Below are 12,125 nucleotides of genomic sequence, written 5' to 3'. Positions count from 1 at the left end.
GTCTAATAAAAAATAGCAAGCAATAATGAAATATGCAGCGCTAATAAAATAAAAGTATTTCCGACGCACATGTTGTGTTAATATAATAATAATTTTTGTTGATAGCAGACATATCTGAAAACTCAAAGAAAGTGACAATCCAGCTACCAAAAGGTGGTCGTTTAGAACTAGCCGGAGAAAAAGTGAAACGGTTTGTCTTTTTCGCATAAGTTGAGTAAAGCAGCGTTAAATAGTTGAAGGTGTTAGGCGTAGGTTTAAGAAGGAGATTTTTAACCTTGCAGATATGCAGCAAAAAATTTATGTACAAAAGTAATTTTAATATTACTTTTAATTTTATTTTTGTTATGATTTATATACAAGAGTAGTAGTTTGCAGAAAGAAACCATATAATGAATAAGGCTCATGGATTATTATTTTATACTGAAAGTCCTCATTATACACTCTTCATACTATATAAAACTGAATTTAAATGTTTATACAAAAATATAATCCGTTCCATTTGTAAAGCGGCAGTTGGGTGTTGATAAAAATAGGGGCAGTTAACTAAATCTGACGAGACAGCATTAATAATCTTATCGACACTCCAATTACTTTCGCAGAAAAAATGTATCTATCAGTGAACAGAGAAATACACTATTTATTATTACAATGACGACATTCTCTTCTCATTAACTTATAAGTTCACCGTAATTATGAACACATTATAAATAATTGGTCTTCTCAATAATAACTTAAAATTAAGTAATGTTATAAAGAAAATCATTTCTATAGTTAAAACAATAGTAAAAATTACACGATCGTAATTATTAGTATAACATTCATCGTATTTATTACAAAATAATAAAGTTCGTTTTTTTTCCTCTACTATAAGTGCCACTCTTAGTCTAACCGTGATAGGGTCCAGGTATTATTAAGTATATATGTGAACCGCATCCGTTCCTCCTGAGTTTTGAAATGTAGTTTCAGTATCTAAATGGGGTATAGAAAGATATGCTGAACATACCTGCTCTGTGGGTGGTAGCAGCATATTCGAACTGCTATACACACACACACACACACACACACACACACACACACACACACACACACACACACACACACACACACACACACACACACACACACACACACACACACACACACACACACACACACACACACACACACACACACACACACGCACGCACGCACGCGCGCACGCGCGCACGCGCGCACACACTCACACACACACACACGCACGCGCGCGCGCGCAAACACTCTCACACACACACACACACACACACACACACACACACACACACACACACACACAGGGGTTATGAGAAAACCCCTTAGCACAATTTTTACAAACGATCTTTCTTCTGATCCCAGTTTTTGAAATATTACTGGAATCTGAGCCGACATCTGAGTCACTGTGTTTTTGAGTTTGAAAAAAAGCAGCTTTTTACTCACCGGAGTAACTGGGGTATTATCATCCCGAACTGCCTTCTTTGTATCACACTCATAACACTTCCAATTAACATTACTAGGCACAACATATAGAAAGTAATCGTCAGTCAATGTACCAATACAGTCAAGATGATAGACTTTGTTGCACAAGAAACACTTTAGATACTTACAATTGGCAGTGACTCCAACAGTACATATAGAACACTTCATTGTTGAATAAATTCAGTAATAAAATAAACAGAACAGTACATAGACAGTCATACACCGCTAGTACGCGGCCACAAGATAACTATGGCAAGTACCTGACCTTAAAATTTACACACTGTCGCACAGCGATGCTTCCTCCTCGGCGGCTCGAGAGAGAGAGAGAGAGAGAGAGAGAGAGAGAGAGAGAGAGAGAGAGAGAGAGAGAGAGAGAGAGAGAGAGAGAGAGAGAGAGAGAGAGAGAGAGAGATCAAAAGCACACATAATTAATTTACGTATTAACTATAATTAATTTTTTTATACGGGAAAGAAAAAACAGCAGTCCAAGAAATAGGTATTGAAAAATAATCTGTTCATCCGATAATGGTTTGTTTTCTTCAGCTCTGCAATATTGAGTTTACTGTTTGTTTAACTCATTCTAAAGTTCAACTCAGATGAAACGATAACTTCTTCTTCGCTGTAAAAAGAACAGTTCATACTGTATATATCTTTAGATTATCTTCTATGGTAGTTGTTCTTTTTAATAAAGAAAATATCTGTGTCTGTTCTCCAAATAACAAAATTATGAGCCGATCCTCCACAATATCAGTATCTGTGAGTTCCTTCTTTAACTAATATTAGGTTTCATCATTCTATTATATAAAAATTCTTAGATTGTTTTAATTTTTAAAATAAAATATTGGTTGTGGGACCTAAAAGCCCAAGTTCTCGGGTCTGATTTTAAACTCATAACTCATTTGACTTTCTGTTTCATTTATTTATTTCAAAGAGTTATTTTAAACTAGCTTTATTCAAAAAAATAACAAATAGCACTTTATTTAACTTGTGTTAATCGAAATATAAATTGCTATTAGTGAGTTATCACTGAAAAATGAAATGAAATGAAATGAAAAAGTGCTTTATTTTCCTTTTAGTTGTGTATACACATTTAGGTCCCCACAGTGAACCCAACTTCAAACACTTGACAGCATTGGTCAAAATGACCGTCAGCTGGCTGGCTTTAAACTATAGGAGTATTAAATACAGTACAAAATAAACTGCTAAACTACCAAAATTTTCACAAAACAAAATTTGTACAGTAAAAGAGAAAAAGTAAAAACACATTTACATCCTAAAGGCGGTTAATACAATATGTTACGTTGATACAAATGTACAGATACAGTACAGAAAAAGGAATATAAAGTAAAGACTGAATCCTTATCTTAATGGTCTCTCCTGTGATGTATAAGTGCAATATAAACTCGTAATCTACGTAACTATGTACAGTATAACTAGCGCGTTATGTTTGCACAGTTTTCCTTACTTATTAAGAAATTAAAAAAGAAAAATCTAAAAATTGAATTCCTGTATTAAATTCCACCGGTATCTCCAAACGTCCTTCATATAATCCCCTAACGCCTGCCAATCCCTCCCATTCAAAAATTCCAAAAACTCCCTTTTACTTAAAATACAATTTCCTAAACGTTGTTTTCGAATATTCCTGAGAATAGGACATATGGCTACAAAGTGGAAAGCTGTTTCATTCTCTTGCAGGTTGCACAAAGAACAGGTAAAAATTGAATCTGTTAGCCAAGGCTTGTAATTTAAGCTGACAAGTTCTGCTCGAGCTTTAATAACCCATGAAATAGTACTAACATCAAGGTTATTACTGATTGCGCTTCTGTCCCCAAGGTCAAGATCAAGGGTCAGGTACTGCTGGTGGTAACGAGAGGTCCGTGCTCTGCCCACACAGTCTGCATGAAACCTATCCCTCAGCCCCTCTACCACACTCATCAGCTGTGTCTGCAGTATGTCCAACTCCTGCACACTGAAATCTACCTCAACTCCCACTCTGACATCTAACTCTATCCACCTCCTGCACCATGCGCTCTTACCTTCGATAGTTTGTCTTGCTAGAATGTTTGGTAGGCGGTCTTCATCCCAAGACAAAATTTTTATTAAATAAGAAAGATTCAGTTTCAGAGTGTATATGAAAATAGTTTCAATATTTACTTCTAAGTGGATCGCATAATTCGGTGTGTTGTGCGGCAGCCGGAAAAGTCTCTTAATAAATTCTCTTTGAACACCTTCTATTCCGATGCTTTCCAGACATCCCCAGACTTGTGCTCCATAGCAAAGTATTGCTCTAATAACGGCTTCGAAACATTTAAATTTTGCACTGATTGGGACCCTGGAGTTACCTATTAAATTGCCCCACATTGTGTTCATTGCCATTCTCGCACATCTGGATTTTTCTTTGAATTGTTGATTCTACGATAATGCGGATGTGAACGACATACCTAGATACTTATAGCTATTGACCACCTCGATTCTGTTTCCTTTATACCACCACTTACATTCAGAGCTCAGCTTACCCCCTTTCCTAAACACCATAATCTTAGATTTATTCAAATTAACAGACAGATTCCAATTTTCGCAGTAATTTTCTAACCTTTTTATCATATGCTGTAGTCCTGTTGGAGAGGGGGAAATTATAACTATGTCGTCCGCGTACATAAGCATATTTACTTTAGTCCCTCCAAAACTGCATCCCCCTTCTAGCATCTCTGGCAAATCATTAATGAACAGCGAAAACATTGTTGGACTAAGTATGCAGCCCTGCCTCAAGCCCATGTTAGTGTCAAAACTGTCAGTGACTCCATCCCTGCACCAAACACCTGCAGTTGTTCCGTTGTAATAACTCTTCAGTAGGTTAATAATTTTCGTAGGTACACCCAAACAAGATAACTTATAAATTAAGGCGTTTCTGTCTATGGTGTCGAAAGCCGACGAAAAGTCAAGAAAAAAACAAAATAACTTCTCCTTACTTAAAATTTTCAAGTTTGCCATAGTGGATAAACTAAATATATTGTCTATGGTTGAGTACCCCTTTCTGAATCCAGCTTGAAACTCGCTAACAATTCTTTTTTCACTTATCCAGCTATTTAATCTATTATTTATTAAACCTAAAAATATCTTCCCTACACAATCGATAAATGACAGCCCTCTATAGTTTCCTACTTCTTCCAAGTCTCCTTTTTTGTGTAGAGGAAATATTATTGACTTTTTAAAACTGTCGGGTACATCACTATTATTGAAAATAATATTATACATAAAAATCAATTTATTTTTAAAACTGGTAGGAGAATTTTTGAAAAACTCATACGGCACTCTGTCGTATCCAGGGGCCTTTCCAGCTTTAACTCGTGCTAAAACAAACTCTAGCTCGTCAAGAGAAAAGTCTCTGTCTAAATAGTCGTCCTGCACCTCAGGAAGTGCAAAACTTATCCCAGATGACAGCAAAGGTGGATTCAACAACCCTTTAAAATGTTCAATCCACATACTCGCTGAAATATTTCCAGTTTCCATTATCTTTTTTCTCTTAAACCTATTTAATGCCTGCCATAATGTTTTAGAATCAGACGCATGTCTCAAATCAGTTATAATACTCTCCAAGTGATCTTTCTTTTTCCTGCCACACAACGTCTTATATTTTTTCTGTTCTTCCAAATACTTGCTTTTCACTAACATAGAATTATTTTTTCGAAAGAGATTTAATAGCCGAAATACGCGTTTTCTTGCTGCTAAGCATTCGAAGTCAAACCAAATCTGTTTTTTCTTAACCCCCTTATTATTTAGCAACACCTGATGTTTCCCCCGGGCCGAGTCAACTATGCAACCCACGAGTTTGTCAACGTTGTTTTGGTTGTTGTTAGATAACTGTAGTTCCGTAACTATCCGCTCCAGCTTATCAGTGTAGTCGGACTTAGCACCATCAGACCACCTGAGTTTTGGCATCAATGGTAGCAGCCCCTCCCCCTCCCCGACCACGGGGTCAGAAGCGCCACCCCCGATTGTGCATTCAATGGGTAGATGATCTGATCCTGGGAAGTCCACTACCCGAAAATTGCTGATTGAGTCTAGCACATTAATGGAAACCGCGGCTAAATCTATTACCGAACATCCTCTAGTATTGATAAATGTGAAATCGCCCTCGGAATCGTCTCTAGATCTGCCATTCAAAACTATTAACCCATGATAATTAAAAAGTTCTAATAATTTACGCCCATTTGAATTTACAACCATATCTTTTGAATTTCAATTACTACTAAAGTTCGCATTGAAATCCTCTAAATTTATTTCATTTTCTAAATTTTGCTCGTGCCCTATTCGCCCATTCAGGTCTCCTATTAAAATTAAATTTCTGTTGAAATTTTCCTGACAAAAATGTGTCAAATTTTCAAAGTCCCTGTTCCAATTATTAAAATTAAGGTACACTGGTACAATTAATAATTTTGTCCCATTTACTTCGACATTTATAACAGAAAAATGTTCTTCCTCTACTATGCTAATGCAATTAAAAAAATTAGATTTTTTCCTTATCATGATTATAGATCCGCCTATATTCCTACCAAACTGCGCTATTCTATGTGCAAAACAAAATTTCAACTTATAATCTACCAAACTATTTACAATATAGTCTTCTTCCCGTAAGGGAATGAACGTTTCTAATAAAACAATAACGTCATATTTATTTATTAAAACTAAAAAACTATCGTCACTGACCTTATTTAAGAGACCACAAACATTATATACTAAAAGCGTTAACCCGTCCACTTGCCGCTCTGAGTCCGTTATGGAAGTCCTTGTCTGTTGCCGGGGGGTGGGATTGGCTGCACCTCCTCAGCGTCCGCTGGTGTCACTGCCTCCGCTTGGCCATGGTACTCCTCCGCCGCCGCCGCCTCCGGGTGCTGCCACTTCTATCTGCTGCCTGTCCTCCTGGAGCTCACCGAGGAACTGGGAGAAGTCTCGGCCCACCACCTCTTTGAGTCGGGTGCCGCCGTCCACCGCACCAGCCCTCAGCTTCCCTTCGTCCCACGTGAAGCGACAGCCCTCGATGGTCAGGTGGTCGAACACTAACGGCATCTTCCTCCGCCCTGTGACGCGCTCCACCTCAGCTCGGACCTTAACCAGCTTAGCCCGCTTCTGCCGTATCTCTTCTGGGTAGTCTCTGTGGACGATGTAGCCGGTGTTCTTCAAAGTTTTTACACGAGACATGATGTAGTGTATGTCCCGGTCGTCCGGCAAGTGAGCGATGACAGCTTTGCCTCTGCCCAGAGTGTGTGGACGGTTCACGAAGAGATTGTCACCACAACCTAGCACTTCCTTGCAGAACGCTTGTACAGCGTGACAACAGTCCACTCCCGTAGCCCTATCCGGTACTTTTAGCCCCTTAAATATGAGGTTATTGCGCCTAGACCTTGACTCTAAGGCCACAAGCCTAGACACCACAACACTGCTCTGCCTCTTTATATCAGCTATTTCTTCCCTCAAAGCACTGTTTTCAGCTTTCAGGTCCTCGATTCTTTCATTTAAACGAGCCAAATCTTCCTTGGTGGCAAGATTAGCTAACTTTTGATCCAACAAAAGACTTAGACTGTTCATAAGCTGCTCCTGTGTGATGTCTCCTACCTTGTCACCTGCCATTGTACCTGAAGCTGAAGGGGAGATTGGTAATTCGGGTGATGACGATGATCGATGCCGCTTTGCTGATCTGGGTGTTGATGGTAAGAAAAACTCACTAATTTTCTTCTCACTCATATATACGCTGTCTCTCACACACACACACACACACACACACTGTCTACACTGCACCGTACTGTCACTACACGGCAACGCACGCGGTGACTCGCAGGCCGGTCGTAACTAGAGAACTGACTCACGCTGACTAGCCACACGCCTTATCTCCGATAATATCAGTAATTAGGCAAACTCCGGCCACACAATGACTGAAACTAAACCACACACTGATACGGATTACGATTGTAAATGATTCAAACTCGGCAAATACCATTAAACTTATTGAAAAAGGAGATAATGTCAGAGCGATGTGAAGTTGTTCTCTACTCATCCGCAGCAGTGCTGCCAACCGAGTTATCACTGTTCGTTTTAAATTATTATGTTTCTTAGTTATAACAAAACATTAAATAAAGGAGGGTAATAGCTCGTGTCATATATTTATCGAAACACATAGATTGTTAGCAAATGTACTGAGTATTAGGGTATTTTTATAAATTAAATTTTTAACCAGGCCGCTAATTTGTAACCAGGCATCTAGTTTGCGGTACAGCCACATGATACAAGTTTTCACTAAAAATTGTGAACCTACCCCCAAATCCCCTGATCAGGGTTGGGGCTTGCAATTCTCATACATCCAAACCACGATTTTTGTATCTTATAACGACTTCCTAAAATTCTTAAAAATTAGTTGATAAATTTTTGTTAAAAAGATAACAAGGGGTAGATTGGAATACTGCAGGTAAAAAGATTTTATGTCAGTTAGATGCAACAATATTATCAGGCAATCAGGAAATTAAAAAAATATTGAGTTTAGGAATGTTTTTGCATACATTCCTTAAGGCACGATCGAGGAACCGAATCAGAAGAAAGACATTTTACTGTAAGAGCATTGTCATCCGTTATTTTGTTGCCTACAGTAAATTTAAAACTCAATGATATAGTGCATGTTTTTTTAATGTATACAGTTTTATTACAGCTCCATGTGTGGATATCTTGCTATTAAAAAGAATAACGTATGTAAACAGTTTCACCTACATTTCACTTCTTTTCTTTCTTAGATTTAGTGTAAATTGTGATATCTGGTTTTTACTTTTTGAGTCTGTTCAAAAGAAGCATGTTTAAACCACGTCTTACTGCACATATGGAGCTTCAATGCTGCAAACATCAAAAGTTTCAACCTGCTACGTTTTTTCATCTTTGATAAAAAGCTATCAATAAGTAAGTCATATTTGACTATGTACGTAAAGAAAATTAAAAAGTAACAGAAAATAATGTAGTCACGATACTGACTGACATAAGTGACTAGTTCCTATAACGGGCTGTAAACGGATATCTTGAAAAAGAACGTTTTATAATTACTAAACGGTTACTGTTATATTTTGAAGTAAAATTAGACACTAAATTCTTCAACAAAAAACAGATTTAAATGTTTATATTAATTTTATAAATATTTATTGTAGCAAATATTTATAAAATTTATGCTTTACAATATAATTATCACTAACTTCTAAATATTACAGTTATAAATATTTATAAATTTTAATTATTATCTCTATGTAATAACAATTACTTTTTTAAAATTTAGCCAACGCTTTTGGCCTTGCTCACTTAACTTCAAATTCAAATTTTCATTTACACTTACTTTTGTATTATGCCTTTTGTAAATTACAAATTCTACTTTGCTATTTTCAGAGATTTCTTCACCACTTTTTTGTTTAGTTTTATGGACGAATTGGAATAACTGCATTAGTTTTCCTGCATTATATTTATTAGCTAAAAAAGAAATAAACAAATAGTTATTACCTGTGAATTAAATAATAATAAATATGATCCGTTACACCTGATTACAGTCACAATTCTCGCTGCCTAGTTTTAGACAGATGGTAGTTCCAGTAAAACATCTTAAATGGCATGTTAGTCCAAATCAGATATTTATATAACGATTTGCTTACGTTTTGGTAAGCAGCCATTCTGCTTTGAAAGCATGTGGAAAACATAAACATTCCTGACATTTCGTAATGCGAAATGAAACTTTTTTCCCATGCAAAATATACATTTATAGTTCGTCAATAAAAGAAATAACTTTAAATAAATAGTGAAAACCTTCCAAATGTAACTAATTACTCAGGGTACTCTAATATAACCGGTTCGATAAGAAGGGAGCGAGGGCGTCAACCCTTCTAACATAACTACTGCTCTCTAATATATAAACGGCTTTTTTATATGGCTTCACAATAATATAATTTTAATGTAAATATATGTATTTCATAAAGTAAATAATTGTATTTGTTGTATCACCTTATTATTATTAATCGTGTATTTACGTCCATGCATTAATCCACCATGGACTAGTTGGATTAAATGTTCAATAATATAAAAATGGTTTCCTGTTAGGCTGATGGGTGATCGCCTTTCTCTCAGAACAATAGACGTGTTTCATCACTAAAGCCTTGTTTGTGTTCCGTGATGGGCCAAGCTGTTACACACAGGGCGAGGAGGGCTTATCCCTACATTAGCCTGATCATCCCTTTAGAAAGTACACCAAATGTGTGTGTGAGAATTAACACGGTTATCTTTGCTGTTTAGTTATTGACTGATCATTAGTAAAGTCTATCACTCGTGGATTTGGAATAGTTTCATTTCTTCTGACTGTCTGTTTGTCTGCCTATTCACTCGTAGCTCACGAACTTATTGACCTTCAGATCATACGTTTTTATGAATGTTCATTTATACGTAAACAAAAACAACATCAATGATGGTTCATGTTACGACATAGTACTTGACTGAGTGTTAGCTAAAAACTTGATATTGACCTTACTGGCAACCACGTTGACGACGAAAAAATTGCAGAATTAGTAAGTTGTAAACAACCTGAGTACAATCATATGACGTTTCAACACGTGACTGAGTAACACATTGAGCCTAATGAAATGATTTATGGACTTTAAGTTATACATGCAACTTCAATGAAGGCTGTTACGAGACACGGTGTGTGAAGTACTCCTGTTTAGCTTGAAAATCACTAACGGCTCTACTGTTCTTGTATTGTCTTTTTTCAACTTTTCGTCCTTTAATAAGGTCATGTTATAAAGTCAGAAATATAAATCCATGAATTCTGTTATGTAAAGTCACAACATACCTATAACACCGTACACAAAATTAGAACTCTATTCGTCACAAGAAACGGATTTGTTGCGAAAAATTGTGGTAGGGTTGTAGTAATAAGGGTATTTGACGCAGTGTTGTCCTGCCATTTCTGTAACACTATGTTTCGGGAAACATAATCTAGCGTATAATTCAGGGGTCCTGGCCTGAAGTATATGGACAGATATGAAAGAAAGTAAACAGTATGCAAATTAAAATACTGATTTCAAAGTTAGTTACAACGATTGTATTTGAAAAACGGAGTTATAATCACCAAAGACCATATAAATGTCAGAAAAACACACAAAAAATCCTCGACATAACACAAACGACATAAACTCTGCAGATAATATAACTGGACCCGAGGAGTGCTTTAGAAAAGCTGTGATATCCCAAATTAGCAATGTTTTTGAGCATTTTAGGAAATTATTCCTTACTTTTTGGAAGCTGTGTCAAAGTTGTCCTGATTTTTCGTAATTAACAGTTATTCCTAGTATCGTTCCGCTGATAATTATGAACCATCTTATCTTTGATCAAAATACATTTTGAGAAGCATAACCATAAAATACACTACATGATATAACACTTTCGCTAAAGAGCAAATACCACATTACCATGCAAGAAAATCCAATACAAAACTATAGGATTACTCAATAGTGTTATATGAGACGCGCGGACGCGAGATCTAACATGTCCACACTACCAGGATCTGGTACAAGTACAGTAGATAACAAATATCTAAGTCACGTGAGAGAACACCAAATCAGCACATTCAGGTTAAAATTTCAAAAAGAAGAAGTAAGATTGTATTAAGTATTTGCTTCATCCTTTGTTGATGTGGTTGAATATAATTTGTTTTCTTAATTGTTCCATTTTTCGGTTAACATAAAATACAGTAAACACCTCATACAGACGAGATGTTCCGAACCACGTAAATTTAATAGTTACCATTCAACTATTTACTACCTGACCCTCACTTTCTCCAAGCTTCAAGTTATAGCATGAGACCTCTTGTGTAACGTACACAATCAGTTATTTATCTGGTTTATTTAAGATTCGCTTACAGTCTGAGGCAATTTCTAACCTTCATACTGCATAAAAGTATGACGCAACTTTACATCAATTTGAGTGCAGTTCTTTTTTCAAGAAGTTATGTTCATATGGTTAGGTTATACTTTAGATATGAAATCTTTTAAACACAACACGAAAGGCTGAGAAAAAGTAGAGTTTCGTAATAAACTATTCACAACGCCTGATGTAGGCTTATCCGGTATAAATTAGAACTTCGTCCTCAATGTCGATTTTCCTTCTTTACATTCCGCTGTATGTTTGATGTTGGACCTTTCCATCTCTCAAATGTTGTATATTCATCACTCCACTTCTGCGGTAGAAAACCTTTTCATTTCGCTGATCTCGATTTATTTCTTACATACAAGGACTGAGTGATAAATTGTTTATATTAGTAACTGTAGGGTAAAATTGTGTCGTGTATCATATTCAGTCATTTTTAAAGTGCATAAACAATTTGAAATAATTATTTGTAATTATTGAAAGATAGAAATTGCATAGCTCAAATAAGCATTTGGTTATATGTTTTATTATAAAAGAGGTATTCGGAAAGGGAAACGCACTTACATGGAATTAATAAACACAACATTTGCCTCAACAACAATTTTCCGATATTATCTAAGTGGCATGTTACATGGAGTTTCAATACAATTTTCTATAGCTCAATTATATTATAGAGACGTATCGATATTGTACGGACT

This window comes from Homalodisca vitripennis, chromosome 7, assembly GCF_021130785.1.
Source record: "Homalodisca vitripennis isolate AUS2020 chromosome 7, UT_GWSS_2.1, whole genome shotgun sequence".
Taxonomy (NCBI): Eukaryota; Metazoa; Arthropoda; class Insecta; order Hemiptera; family Cicadellidae; genus Homalodisca; species Homalodisca vitripennis.
The sequence above is the reverse complement of the archived record's forward strand: the minus strand, read 5'-3'. Positions refer to the sequence as shown.